This window comes from Canis aureus, chromosome 12 (genome assembly GCF_053574225.1).
Source record: "Canis aureus isolate CA01 chromosome 12, VMU_Caureus_v.1.0, whole genome shotgun sequence".
NCBI lineage: Eukaryota > Metazoa > Chordata > Mammalia > Carnivora > Canidae > Canis > Canis aureus.
The window spans coordinates 63,247,539-63,261,114 of record NC_135622.1 but is presented as its reverse complement, the minus strand read 5'-3'; the positions used below and the strand labels follow the sequence as shown (position 1 = coordinate 63,261,114).

Sequence of the window (13,576 nt, the reverse complement as noted above, 5' to 3'; positions counted from 1 at the left end):
GCTCTAGGTGGGTACAAAGGGCCACAAAAGCTGAAAAAAAAAAAAAGAGGCAACATCAAACACTAGGCAATCATAATAAATACCATGGGTACTTGCTATTCCAGATGTTGACTCACACGCTTTAACACTCACCTGCAAAGGCAGGCTTCCTGGGTCCTCCTGCACTCTAGGAAAACTGTGTTTTTCCTTATTCCTCCTCTAAATATTCAGACAGCTGTGACCAGACCTGCTTTACGTTAACTAAGGTTTATTTCATTTCCAAGGCTATTTGGAAGAAGGCTCTTGCTTCCAGCCAATGTGCAGGTGTGGAACACCTAGAACAGGTGTCTGACCAGCAGGAACCACAGCATCCCCCCAGGAAGCTTTGAGGAACGTACGGTCCCTGGGTCCGCGTTACTCCTGCCTGTACCTATCTCTTCCGGTGATCTCTACTTGCCTCCACCAATTTTGGTGCAACCATGCACTGGAAATAAAATGCAGAGGGTAAGTCTGAAAGTATGGATTCCCACGAGCGCTCCACTATGGCAATGGGGTGTGGGAAAGGGAGCGTCGCCAGCTTTCTCAAGCTGCAGTAAGCTCCATTCAGTAAATGTCTCGGTTTGTGCAGTGGATATTTTTGTTGCCTGTTCAGAAGCTTCCCCCACTTTCTAACCAGACTTGTGTTCCGTCCAGATCCTCAAACCTCCCTCCCCCCCCGCCCCGCCCCCGTGCAGCCACGGGCTCAGGAACACCGACCCCTCCTAGCACTGGGTAGTCAAAGCCAGGTGGGGGGACGGGGGATCATCAGATGGTGATTATCCAGGATCGGGCCAGAGAACACGTGGGGCAACCCAGGCCGGCGTGAGACAACGGCCCCTTACCTGCAGAGAGAGAGAGAAGCCTGAGTCCTCTCCTGTGAAATTAGGGGCTGCTTTCAAATGTTCGGGAGCTGGCCCTCGAGCTGGCGCACAGCGATTTTCTGGGGGAGGGTGGGAGTAATTACTCAGCATCTCTTTACTTCAGTTCCTCTCCCCTAAAAGTGGGTATACTCTTGACATCATCCTTAAAATTAGTGAGGATTACATAGAGTCGTGTGTACAAAGCCACGGCATTGGGCCGGGCGCAGCGTTCAGTGACAGCCAGTGACTGCAGACGTCATAGCGCGTGATGACCCAGCCAGAGCCGCTGTCCTGTGCGTGAGCGGGAAGGAGTGACTCAGGAAGGGGGGTGTGTGTGCAAGGATGGAAAGAAGGAGCCAGAGGAAGGAAGGAAAGTGGCGGAGGAGAGGGAAGCCCTGGGCCAGATGTGCTGGTGTTGGGGCGGGTGACTCTGGAGCCGAGGGGCAGCAGGGGGGGCGCCCGGGCAGGAGGACCCCCGGGTTCCCCGCAAGCCCAGCCCGAGATAGGCCCCGCTGCTCTGTCTTGCCCTCTGTGTCGGCTCCCTCGCCAGGTCCTGCCGCCCCCACCACGACGGGAAACCTCGGTCTCTTCAATTAGCCTGTGTCCCCACGTGCAAGGAGACGCCCTCCCGGGAACCCCTGCCTAAAGCAGCGCATCCTCCAGGTGAGCGCACCCGGGCAGCAGGCCAGGGCTGGCACTCCAGCCTCTCGCCCTCCTTCTCTGTCTCTCCCCCCACCTCCTCCCTCCCTCTCTGTCTCTCCCTCCCTCTCTCTCTCCAAAGCCATTTGTCCCCATTTCTCGCTCATCCAGCCTCCCACTTTCCATCCCTCTCATCTGCCTGCTGGAAAGTCGAGAGCAATATTTATCATTCCATTTTAGCATCTAACTCTCCAGTCCTGGAAGGTATTTTTATTCCTCCTGTTGGTGATTATCAGTTTATCCCTTAGGTACTTCTTACTATGATCGCTTCTTCATCCGTGACTTGATCTTCCCGGCTAACCTGAATCCTCTGGGAGTTTGGGAAATATAAAGAAATGGGAGCTTAGTACTGAATGCAAGGCACCCCCCGCCCCTGAACCTATCTAGACACAGAGAGGGGGAGGGAGGGAGGGAGGCAGGGAGTCAGGATATGGACGCCTCAGGATTTTTTCTTTCCCTAAAACTTAACAGCTTTTAAAATATTGCTGGTAAACTAAGGATTCCACTTACAAATGTCCTCAGGTCTTTCTCAATCAAGAAATCCTATGACCTTCTTGAAACTGAAGGTTTTGAAACCCAGAAGCACAACAGCTGGGGGAAAGCACGCTGTCTGAGGGGGAGGCAGCGGCGCGGGGGGGCGGGGAGGCCGTGACTCCTGCCCACGCGGCTGCCAGCCCCACCAGCGCCGCCCCGCACGCACGGGCGCCCGGCTCGAGCACTGCACCACGGGGCACGGGGCGAGCCGGAGGGTATCGACCGAAGACCTTTCCCGAACTCCAGTCTGCCATCCGCAGCAGGGCAAGGCCGCTGAAAATCGATGGCAAATCCTGGGGGCCGAGAAACTCCGCCGAAGGCAGCGGCTCTCTTTTGTGTTTTCAATTATTGTTTCACTCGGGAGGGGAACCAGGTTACCACGCACATTTGCTCAAAGCAAAGGAAAATCTAATCAATGCGACCAGCGGATCCGGACTGGAGCGGCCTCGAGGGCCGCCTCGCTCACGGCACCCGGTCGCAGGGAGGGGCCCCGGCGTCAGGCCCAGCACCCGGCGAAGCCCCTCCGGCGTGGACTGCTGTCCCCCCACGACAGAACTGATGTCCCCCCGGACCACGCAGGCCAGAAACCAACGGTCAGCAAAGCCCAGGACGCTGTGGCTGTAACTTCTCCTCAAGCACGTGGATTTTGCCAACGTGCACACAAGACACGCGAGGGCCGTCTTCCCTACGAGTGTGCGGGGAGGCCAGCCCAGTGGGGACGCCAGGCTCACGGGGCGACACCTGCCGCCTTCCAGGAAACGGGGGCTTGGGGCAGGGGTTTCCGTCCACCTGTGGCCTGCATGCACACACCCTGGGGCCGGCCCAGCCGTGCACCGCGGCCCACCCCCAGCCGTGGCACCCCACGGACCCCGGCTCATCGGGCCTCTTGTTTGACATCACAAGACCCTGCCAGGGCTCAAGGACAACAAATAATGCCCCCCGGGGGGGGGGGGTTACAGGCGCAGACGCAGAGCGAGAGGGCGCCTACGGTACCCATGTCCCCAGTGAGACAGGAAGGAACCCCGGGGGGGCCTGAACAGGACAAGGACGGGAGCAAGTGAGTTGTGGGGACCCCCGGCAGGCAGCACAGCTCCCCGCACCGGGGTCCGGTAGGGGGCCTCACCCAGGGCAGAGCGACGTCTGTGAGACAAGAAGGAGCCGCGTAGGGCTCAGCAGGTGCCTGAGAGGAGGGCCTCGCGGTCTCCGTGCGCCCCGAAATGCTAGAGCAAGGCCGACTGCCATCTGCACTGTGGCCACCTCTGCCTGGTGACCCCAGGCTCTCTCCTTGGAGGCGGTGGCGTTTGCGTTGCGCCTCGAAGGCCCAGCAGGCCTAGCACGTCAGCCAGCAGAAGGGGCGCCTTGGGGTGCGGGGGCCGCGGGGGTCGGGGCTTGAGGGCACGTGACCGCGGGAAGTCAGGTTACAGAGGGGAGGTGGGGAGGCGGCCCAGCTAGGTGAGGCCTCTCTGAACCCCATCCTTTCAGTAGCTGGGGGGCACTGAAGCCTCCTGGGGAGGCCTCCCCGGGAGGAGTTAGCACGTGCTTTGTGCAGATGTCCCTCACGGACCCGGAGCAAGGGGGCAGGGATGTTCGGGGGCCCCCACAGGACCCTCAGGTCACCTGGAGACACCCGCCTGCAGGGGCTCCGGCTGGGACCAGGGAGGGGCAACTGCACGCGTCCATAGGGCTGAGCACACGGCCCAGAACCACCGGAACCACCACACTGGCCGTCGGTGTCAGGGGGTTCCCGGCTCTGGAAAGACACCGGCCGAGTGCTCAGGAGGCCCCCCTCACCTGGCGAACGGCCCCACCCAACAACCTCCCCCCACCCCGGCAAATGACAAGGAAGGTCATGCGGGGGCACAGGTGCAGAGCCCAGGCCGGGAGGGGCAGGGCTGGACTGTGGGGGTGCAGGAGGGGGCTGAGGCACAGACAGTGTGGTTCTCTGAACCCTGGAAATGCAGGAGGGGCTGGGGAGGGCAGAGGCCAGGGCAGTGGGGTCAGAGGCCAGGGGCTCAGGGGAGGCCAGAGGCGAAGGGAGGCTACCATGTCAGGGAGTCCCCGGCAGGTGGCAGGCAGGCTCACAGAGGCTCTGAAGGCACACGTGGATGTGGTGGGGAGAAGAGCCTGCAGGGGTGCAGCCGACGTAGGGCTGGACGGGTGGCCCTGAAGGACGCAGCCCTCCCTGCACCAGGCCCAAAAGTGAGGTGCCCACGGGGTGGGGGGCCCCCGCACAGGTGGGAGCCTGCAGCCTCGGCCCCTCCGGCCCGGGGCTGGGCCTCGGGAGGCAGGGACGGGGTATCTCAGGGCAGGAGGGCGCCGGGCCCACAACCCAGAGTCAGGAGTTCTGTGCCGGGACCCAAGCGGCCAGACAAGGGCAGGAGCTCTTCAGTGCCAGGTGAACCTACCCTGAGCCGCCCCGGGGCAGATTCTGGAGGATGCAGATGCAGGTGTCCAGGCTCACACGGCCCCTCGCGCAGGGTGCGCCTCCACGACACGGGGACAAGGCCAGGTGACACTGTGCCTGCCGCGGCAGCCGATATGCGTCCCGCACAACTGAACCTTTGTTCTCCGTTCAAGCCATCATCCTTGGGTCGACCTGTGCCCTTGTCTGGACCGAAGATGTTTCTGACGTGCTGCCTGCTGGGGCTGAAAGCCCCCACATGGGAACTTCCACTGGGGCTGGAGGCTGGAGGCCGGAGGCTGGGGCTGGAGGCTGGGGCTGGGGCTGGAGGCTGGGGCTGGGGCTGGGGCTGGGGCTGGGGCTGGAGCTGGAGGCCAGAGGCTGGAGGCTGGGGCTGGGGCTGGGGCTGGAGCTGGAGGCTGGGGCTGGGGCTGGGGCTGGAGGCTGGGGCTGGGGCTGGGGCCAGGGCTGGAGGCTGGAGGCTGGAGGCTAGGGCTGGGGTTGGAGGCTAGCTGGAGGCGGGAGGCTGGCAGTGCCACCATGGTGACGCTGTCACTGTCCCCTGGGGGCCACAGGCACTCCCGATTCCCCCTTGGCTCTGACTGACTGGCTGCTCAGTGGCGGCGGGGGGGGATCTGTTGTTCCCGTTGTGGTGTAAGGAGCCCCCTCGCTCAGAGCTCCTACCACAGGCTCTGACCGGGTGTGATCTGAGTCCGCACATCCAACCTGCAAACCGAGGCCCCCTTTGGCAGGGCGACCTTGGGGAGGGACCTCGGGGGAGGGCTGCCCCGCGCTGTGGTCCGTAGGGCTGTGCTGCTCAGGAAGAGGCTTCTGGACCTGGCTCCGTGGGGACGCATCTACACCGAGGGCCGAGCCCGCAACCCTGACGCAGGGCAGGCATGTGCGAGCCCGGGAGGCAGCAGAGCCACGGGAGACCCCGGACCTGCTGAGGGTCCTGCTGCCTCTTAAGGACCAGTTGTTCACACCTTTCTCTTCTTTCTTTCCTTTTCTTTCCTTTTTTTGTATCTTACGAAGGCGATGTCAGGGGCCACACCCAAACCCCCCGCCAGCCGCCTCTGCACTTGAGGAGATGCCAGGGGCTTTGTAGGCCCTAAGGGTCACCTATTCGAGGCCCAGGGCCCCCACGGATCATTGACAAAGGCCAAAGGACGTGCCGATGTCACGCTGCCTAGGGACAGTCGCAGGCTGCCAGGGCGCCCGCTGCTGGTGTCGGAGCCGACGTCCGCCCGGGTCTGCGGCCCACCTCGCGATGCTGCCCCAGTGCCGGGCGCCCAGGACCCGGCGCTTGCCCGCGTTTCCCGCCTTGTCCTTGCCTCGTCCTCGAGGGCGTCCGGGCCGTCCCTGTACCTAGCGTGGTCTCTGCTCAAATCCCTGACAAAGTCAATTAAGGCAGGAAAACATACAAATATCCAAACCTTAGACCATTTTTTTCTTTGCTTCCTTCCCTTTGCTTAGCTCAGAAAGCTGATCTTTCTCAGTTTTATTTATTTTATTGACTAGAGTTTTTCTTTTTCCCCTTTGAGCCCTCACCCATGTGGTACTTTCTCATTCATTTATGTGCCCAAGTGTCCCTTGTTGGCTCCCCCGCAGGCCTAGGACCCAATCTCACGGGCGCCGTGGCCCCGCGACGGAAAGCATCCGGCCTGTGATGGATGCCCAGGGAAGACTGGGGGCGTGGGGTGGATCGCCAGTGGTGATTTCCAGAAGCTTCTGCTCCTCAGAGCACTCCACTTTGCTCCTCTGTCACCGATCTCGGGCTGCGGGGGAACAGGGTGGCCGGGACGGGGTCTCGGGTGGGAAAGGGGCAGCCAGGCAGCCCCCGCTCCGTGTCCCCGCAGCAAGCTTCCGTAACGCCACTCCCTTGCGGGGCGCGGACTTCGGGAACCAGCAGCTTGCTCCCACGTGGGCGGAGGGACAGAGCACACGGCAAAGCTGAGTCACGGCGTCGGGGGGGGCTCTCCACGGTGGGATCCTTCGTGATCCTGCTCCGTTCTGTCCTGAACGCAATCAGGGCTTGTCCCTCAGCTGAGCAGATTACCCCAAAGTCACAGATAATTAGCAAATCAACTACTATGCAAATCAAGTGCTAATTCCAAGCAATTAAAAGCTGAGTCACAACTAAGCTGCAGTTAATTTGAAATTTTATTTTTTTATATAGTGCAAAATAGCAGAGGCCTCATGTCACACAGAGACACAAAGCCCAAAGATGTTCTCTTTGTCACTCCAGATCGGCCGGGCATACGTGTGACTGCGCGCGCCCTCCCGCCCATGCCTCATGTCAGGGAGATGGCGTCACTTCATCCCCTGTGTCCTGCCTGAAATGACCCCCCAGTGCGGAAAACCGGAGGCACAACCGGGAAGACAGGAGGGAGGCCGCGCGGCCAACACTCTGGATGGAGAAGCAAGACTTAAAGCACCGCAGACGGGGTCCACGTGGGCAGAGAGGACACCAGGAGGACAGAGGGACGTCCCCAAATCCTGAACACCTGGCCAGGAAGGGGGCTGTCGGGCGAGGCGGGGAGTCTCCCCCGTGCGACCTCAGTGGTCCTCTCGGGTGGTTTGTGAGCCCGTTGAGGAAGCCAGGGGCCTCCAGGAGCAGAGCAAATAGGGGGCCGGCTGCTCACGCCCCCGTCCTGGCAGGATGCAGGATGCAGGCGCGCCCCGGGGTGACCCAGCGCAATGGGGGGCCCCGGTGGCCGGCAGAGAAGGGAGACGCAGGGAGCCTGCGAGCCCTGGCTGGGAGAGCTGTTTCCTTCTGTCCGGGCCACTTGTTAAAGTCCCAGTGCTTTTTATGGTTCCTCTTAACTGCGGTGGAAATGAGGCACAGAGGTCAATGTCACGCGCGCGCACACAAGCTTCAGAGGACAGGGAGACCTCAATGTCATTCCCGGCGCGGGAATGGAAAGACAGATGGCCCTTCTGTGACAGGCCGCGGGTAATTTGAGCCCGAGATTGAGGCCGCGAGGAGAGGCTATCACCAAAGAATAAATCTGAGTCAGCGGCAAAGCAATCACTTTGGATTAAGGGCACTTTCCGGGGCCAGAAGGAACAAAGGCTATTCCCCGAAGCCCGCGGAATAAATACTAGTTGTTTCTCACGATGAGAGAGGCTGGCAGAGGGACCGTGCACACTGACCGGGGCGGCCGGGCCGCCCTCACCCGCCATCCCCGTGACCTTCGTGCCGCACACTTCGCACGCGCCGCCCCCACCCCGCCCCTGCACGCGGGTCCTGCCCGGAGGGGGCAGGAAAGATTTCCCAGGTTGGAACCTCCAGGGAGACCCACGTCACCTGGGCCCAGGGCCGTCAGACCAGTGCTGGAGGAGGAAAATCGGCGCTGCCCGCCCCCAGCCTGGGGCCCTGGCGCCCTGCGGCCAGCACCGCCCACCCTGAGCTCCGTGTCTGTTGGTTTTCCCCGACATGCCACGCACTTCTTCCAAACCGAAGTGGAGCTCAGCACACGGCTGCCGGTCACCGCTCACCTGCGGGCAGGAGTGAGCCCGCCTACCCTGGGATCCCCTCGTCCCGGGATGGCACGTCCTGCGGCCGCCTGCCCACCCCAGGCCTCCCTCGGCGCACCCCCAGCCCAGAAGAAGTCCTTCTCCAAAGCCATTATAATGGAGCCCGGGCTTACCCTCGGCGGGAGGGGTGGCTCCTGGCACTCAGCACCCGGGAAGAGCGCCCGCACTGCGGACGGTTTGGGGAACCGGTGATGTTCCCTGGCATGAACATAACCTCTTCATGGAGCCATTTTCTGGACATCTGTTTGCACCCAGGGCATGCCCCTGCCTTCTTACACAGCATCTGGAATGCCAGTTCGGCAGTCTTTGCAATGCGCTGCACCTGACCTGTGCCCACAGCTTTGCAACGCACTGCACCTACTGCGCCCACGGCTTTGCAACGCGCTGCACCTGACCTGCGCCCACGGCTTTGCAACGTGCTACACCTGACCTGTGCTCACATCTCTACACCCTGCTTCTCTCACTTGTAAATGCACGCAGTCATACCCACCCCACAGAGAGGTGCTTGCAATTAAAATCCAAATGCGATGCATGTGCCAAACAAATCCTGGGCCTTCTATCTCCTTTCCCTCGGCCTGCCCCCTCCCCCGCTCCCCACCACCTCCCACGCCCGGGGATGGAGGAGCTATAAATAAGGCAAGCCTTCTCTCCTAAAAGCTAAATGATTTCAAGTCGATATGCTTTTGATGGCTCTCCCAGCTCCCCCCTCTCTGTCAGGCTGTCAGAAATCCTTTCTTGCCACAGTAAACACCGCCTACGCTGAGCCTGGACCTCCCGCCCCCGCGCTAACAGGGCCTTAGCGCCCTCTCAGGCTCCTCCACAAGCCGCTGGAGGGGCAGGAGCCTCCACTGTCACGGCCTCCGACACTCTGGCCCGCGAGCGTTCGGAACAAGGCCTCGGTGTACAGCGCGTCGGGGCGGCAGGTGTCCCAGGGCCCCCAGGACAGTCCAGCGGCAACAAGCAGGTGATGACTTCCCATCACCTCCTCAGAAGCCCCTGACATTCCCCCAGGGCCCAGATTTGGGGGTGAAAACTCTCCCTGTGGGCCTTCTTCTTGCTCACTCCCTTTAGGTTTGTAACATCTTCTGAGCTAACCAACTGAGAATTATTTATCAAGCACCACGTATTAAGCACATGACCACATTTTGAGTAAATTATAGGTAAAGAAATTATAGGGTGAGTGTAGGAAGAGAAATAAAAACACTTTTTGCTCTTTGAATATCAAATTGATTTTTTTTAAATTTTGAGCATGATTTATTTTTTATTTAAAAAGAAATCTGCATGCCCTCTGATGCAACGGTCCACGGCTGCTGGCCATCCTACCTGCCCTGCCAAATGCTTGCACAGGACTCTACAGGCCACCAGGGCAGAGCGTGGTGGGAGAGGCCCCGGACCAGACCGGCTGAGTCCCTGCAGCGTGGGGACACATGCAAACAAAGACCAGCACCTGCCCCTCTCCTGCAGACCCCGGGGGTGCCAGTCTGGACGCAGCACCCCTGACGCCATCCCTGACTGCAGCAGCGATCAGAGCTCTTGGTCCACAGGCCACACCTGCAGGATCGGCCACGTGAAAGAACTTCTCGCTGTTTGCGTTCTGGCCCCCAGTGCCCAGAATGGCAAGAGGACAGGGAGCAGGTGTGCAGGAGGAGGACCCCTCCCCATAGCACAGCCACAAATTTGGCGTGAGGCTGAGGCCTTGCCCCGGACAACCCCTGACCTCTACGGGGTGATTGTTACCAGGACGGATCGTCTGTGGCGCTGCGAGGTCAGCCTGGGGACTCAGGTAGAAGGACAAGAACCGACCAGAGTGCCCTGGAAGACTCTATAGATGCCACCCGGGTGTCATTGACAGGTGGATGGGTAAAGAAGACGTGATGCATCTACACAATGGAACACTACTCGGCCGTCAGAAAGGACAAAATCTTGTCGTTCGCAAGAATATGGGTGGAACTGGAGGGTACGATGCTGAGTGAAATACATCAGTCAGGGAAAGGCAAATACCATATGATGTCACTCCTCAGTGGAATCTAAGAAACAAAACATGAACCTAGGAGAAGGGAAGGAAAAATAAAATAAGATAAAAACAGGGAGACAAGTCATAAGAGACTCTAAGCTCTAAGAAACAAATTGAGGGTCGCTGGAGGGGAGGGGGTGGGGGGGACGGGGTAACTGGGTGATGGGCTGAGGGAGGGCAGGTAATGGGATATGAGCACTGGGTGTTACCTAAGACCAGTGAATTACTTAATTCTAACAGTGAAACTAAAAAAGAAAATCTGGAATGGATAGAGAAGCTGTGGTCTATGTATACATGGAATATTCCTCAGCCATTAAAAACGACAAATACCCCTCATTTGCTTCGACATGGATGGACCTGGAGGGTATGATGCTGAGTGAAGTAAGTCAATCGGAGAAGGACAAACATTATATGGTCTCACTCATTTGGTGAATATAAAAAATAGTGAAAGGGAATAAAGGGGAAAGGAGAAAAAATGAGTGGGAAATATCAGAAAGGGAGACAGAACATGAGAGACTCCTAACTCTGGGAAACGAACTAGGGGTGGTGGAAGGGGAGGTGGGTGGGGAGTGGGGGTGACTGGGTGACAGGCACTGAGGGGGGCACTTGATGGGATGAGCACTGGGTGTTATGCTATATGTTGGCAAATTGAACACCAATAAAAAATAAATTTATTTAAAAAATTAAAAATAAATAAATAAATAAGAAAGTGACAGTGCTGAAATATAAATAAATAAATAAATAAATAAATAAATAAATAAATAAATAAATAAATATCTGTAGAGAAAGTAATACTGTTTCCTGTTTGCCACATATTTGGCCCATTAAAAAAAACCAGTCACATACTTAGGAAGAACGACACACATGCATTAAAGTATAGAGAGTGAGATAAAAACACGCAAGTATCTGCCACGCGGCTCTGTCACGTGGCGACATGTCACCGTATTTGCTTCATATTTAAAATTGTAGGCATTTATTTCAATGTCAAAACGGAACGTCCACCCCCGTGTTGACCTCTGCGCATCCCGGCCCTCCCTTCCCCACTCCCAGCGAGGTCTGTGGCGCAGGGATTTGGCCACAACCAGCCATGTCTGGCTCCTCGTGAGATCGCTGAGATTTACAAACACCGATTCAGAGAGAGAGAGAGAGAGAATTTAGGCTTGTTCGTTGCAATTACTATAAAATTAACCTCTCAGGGCATCACGATGCTTCCATTTATGGGGATGGTCATTTAGATTACTTTGGTTTTCTGCGGCGATAAGCAAATTTGCAGACACAAGCTTATGCGTGTCCCCTTGTGCACACGTCCCCACGGGTACGAACCCAGGAGAGGAAACAGGGCTGCGTCCATCAGATACCGCCCAGCCCACCTCCAGCGCCTGTTCTCGTGTACCCCTCCATCAGGGACCGGAGCCTCCCGACCTGAATCCCCAGTGCTCTGGGAATCATCCCCTTAGTCTCTGAGGTCCAGGCCGTGTACTTCTGGGCCTCCCAATCCTTGTCCTTCTGGTCGACCATTCTGGAATTGACTTCTTGTTAACCAAGTGTCTGCTCTAGACCCCTTCTGCACTAAGCATCTTGACAAAATTTGATTTATGCTGTTAAAATGACTGGTGAACTTTCATTATTTTGTTTTCTTAAATGTACTAATTAAATTTTATTCCTAAAGTTAGTTTATTTAAGTATCCCTTTGCCTTGTCCCTCTGCTGACGACTCGGACATTTATTTAACAAACGCTGGCTTGGTGTTACTGTGTCGCGGGCTCTGTCCTGGACTCCGCACACCACACATGCAAAAGGCAAAGTTCCTGCCGACCTGGGGCCTACGGTTTGGCAGGGAACCAGGTAAGCAAAAGCAAGCAAATAAATAAGTGATGTAATCTCAAGCGGTGATAACATAAAATAATAGAGGGTGAGAGTTAAGATAGTCACGGAGATTTTCAGATGGAGCACCTCCATCCGCGGGCACTGAGCCTTGGAGCACACTCTGAAGGTGGCTCGGACAGGACCGGTCAGTGATGCTGCTGGGTCTTTGCCTCCCTTCTGGAGTTCTCCATTTTCTAGAATCTCTGACTTGCAGAGAACAACGGCTCCTGAGACGCTTCGGGTCTGGACAGGAGCCGTGCGTGCTGCTCCTCTCAGCGTCGCCGGCAGCCTCCCGTGTGATGGGGAGCTCCCGCCTCACGGGCCCGGAGCGCTGGCAGCCGGCCACGGACGAGCTCCCGGGACGTCGCCTCCGCCTCCGGGAAGCTCACGCGGATCTCCTGGCGCCGCCAAGGCCCAGGACCAGCCCGGGCACGGGCGCCCTGCACAAGCACCGGCCCCGGGGGCTGCCCTCCACTCCGGCCACCCGCCTCCCAGGCCTGCCGGCCTCCTCCGCCCTGGACAAGCCCGCCCCACACGCCGCTAGGGTTTTCTGTCCAACATTCAGAACCTCTCAGCCGATGATCAGTATAGATCTCTCTGGCTTCAGCCAGTGATCAATATGGCCTGGAATCGATAGCCTCATTCACAGGATAGCTTCCATCTGACCCTCTTCTGGGGTATTTTCATATTTACAGTCTTCGAAACAAGAAGGACAAGTGGATGGTTGGCAGGTACAGCAACACCCCCCCCCCCAACCCAATTCACATCCTATAAACCCCGAGTGGGAAATCCACATCTTCTTGTGCGACCTGTACTGGCTGCATGAGGTGATGCTCACAGGGCCTGGCAGCCCGAACCAGAGGGTGCCAGGGTCCCCGCGTGGCCTGCCCTGGGCCCGGGAGTGGCCCCGCAGCCCCCAGCCACACAGTGGAATCTGGATAAGGAGTCTGCTTGTGCACTGGACCAAAGGCCCAGAGTTCTGGGCTTCACACGGGAATTTCCTGACTGCGGTATTAGTGACAGATCGGGTGACTCTCGGTGGGGTCCTGCACACTGTACAATGTTTATTTAGCAGCGTCCATGGCCTCTACTCATGAGTGCTGACCGCACCTCCCTGAAGCCATGATGGTCGCACATCGCCAAGGGGCTACGTGGTCCAGTCGAGAGCCACTGATCGGGTGAATCACTGCAGCCTTGCTCTTCTTCCTATTGGGTCCAATGAGTCTAGAGCAGCTCCTCCCCGCCCCGTCCAGCCTGACTCCATCAGCCCAGGACCCCAACACCCCTTCACAGCCACTCTCTCCTGCAAGCCCCCAAGTCCCCTCTCATTGCTCCAGATGTCTGCTCCCTGAGTGTGGCCAGGGGGCCACGTGCACCAGCCCAGGGGGTCCCGACAGGCACACTGGGCCCCACGGGGGACGTGCTGTGCTCACACAGGCTGGGGCACACTGACATTTGGGTCTTTGTCCTTCCAAAACCTCACGGCCTCCAGCTCGGCACAGCAAGCTTGTTTTCAGCAGAAACGCGGCGATCTACACACATGTTATTAGGCCCTCCAAGGAGACACAGCCGAGCTGCAAGTGTGGGATTATTTCCTTTTCTGCTTTTCCAAATGCTTTCTAATTAAAGGATTTCATTTTACTCT

General features: G+C 58.1%; 2 long non-coding RNA genes across 2 annotated transcripts; both read left to right on the top strand.

Annotated features, from left to right (window-relative positions):
* Positions 1 to 760: 760 nt before the first annotated feature.
* On the top strand, positions 761 to 11,738 carry LOC144281335 (uncharacterized). Its single transcript, XR_013349908.1, has 2 exons — positions 761 to 1,541; positions 6,761 to 11,738. It is a non-coding gene; the product is annotated as an uncharacterized LOC144281335 (long non-coding RNA).
* LOC144281336 (uncharacterized) lies at positions 1,553 to 6,655 on the top strand. Its single transcript, XR_013349909.1, has 2 exons — positions 1,553 to 3,168; positions 5,548 to 6,655. It is a non-coding gene; the product is annotated as an uncharacterized LOC144281336 (long non-coding RNA).
* Positions 11,739 to 13,576: the final 1,838 nt, after the last annotated feature.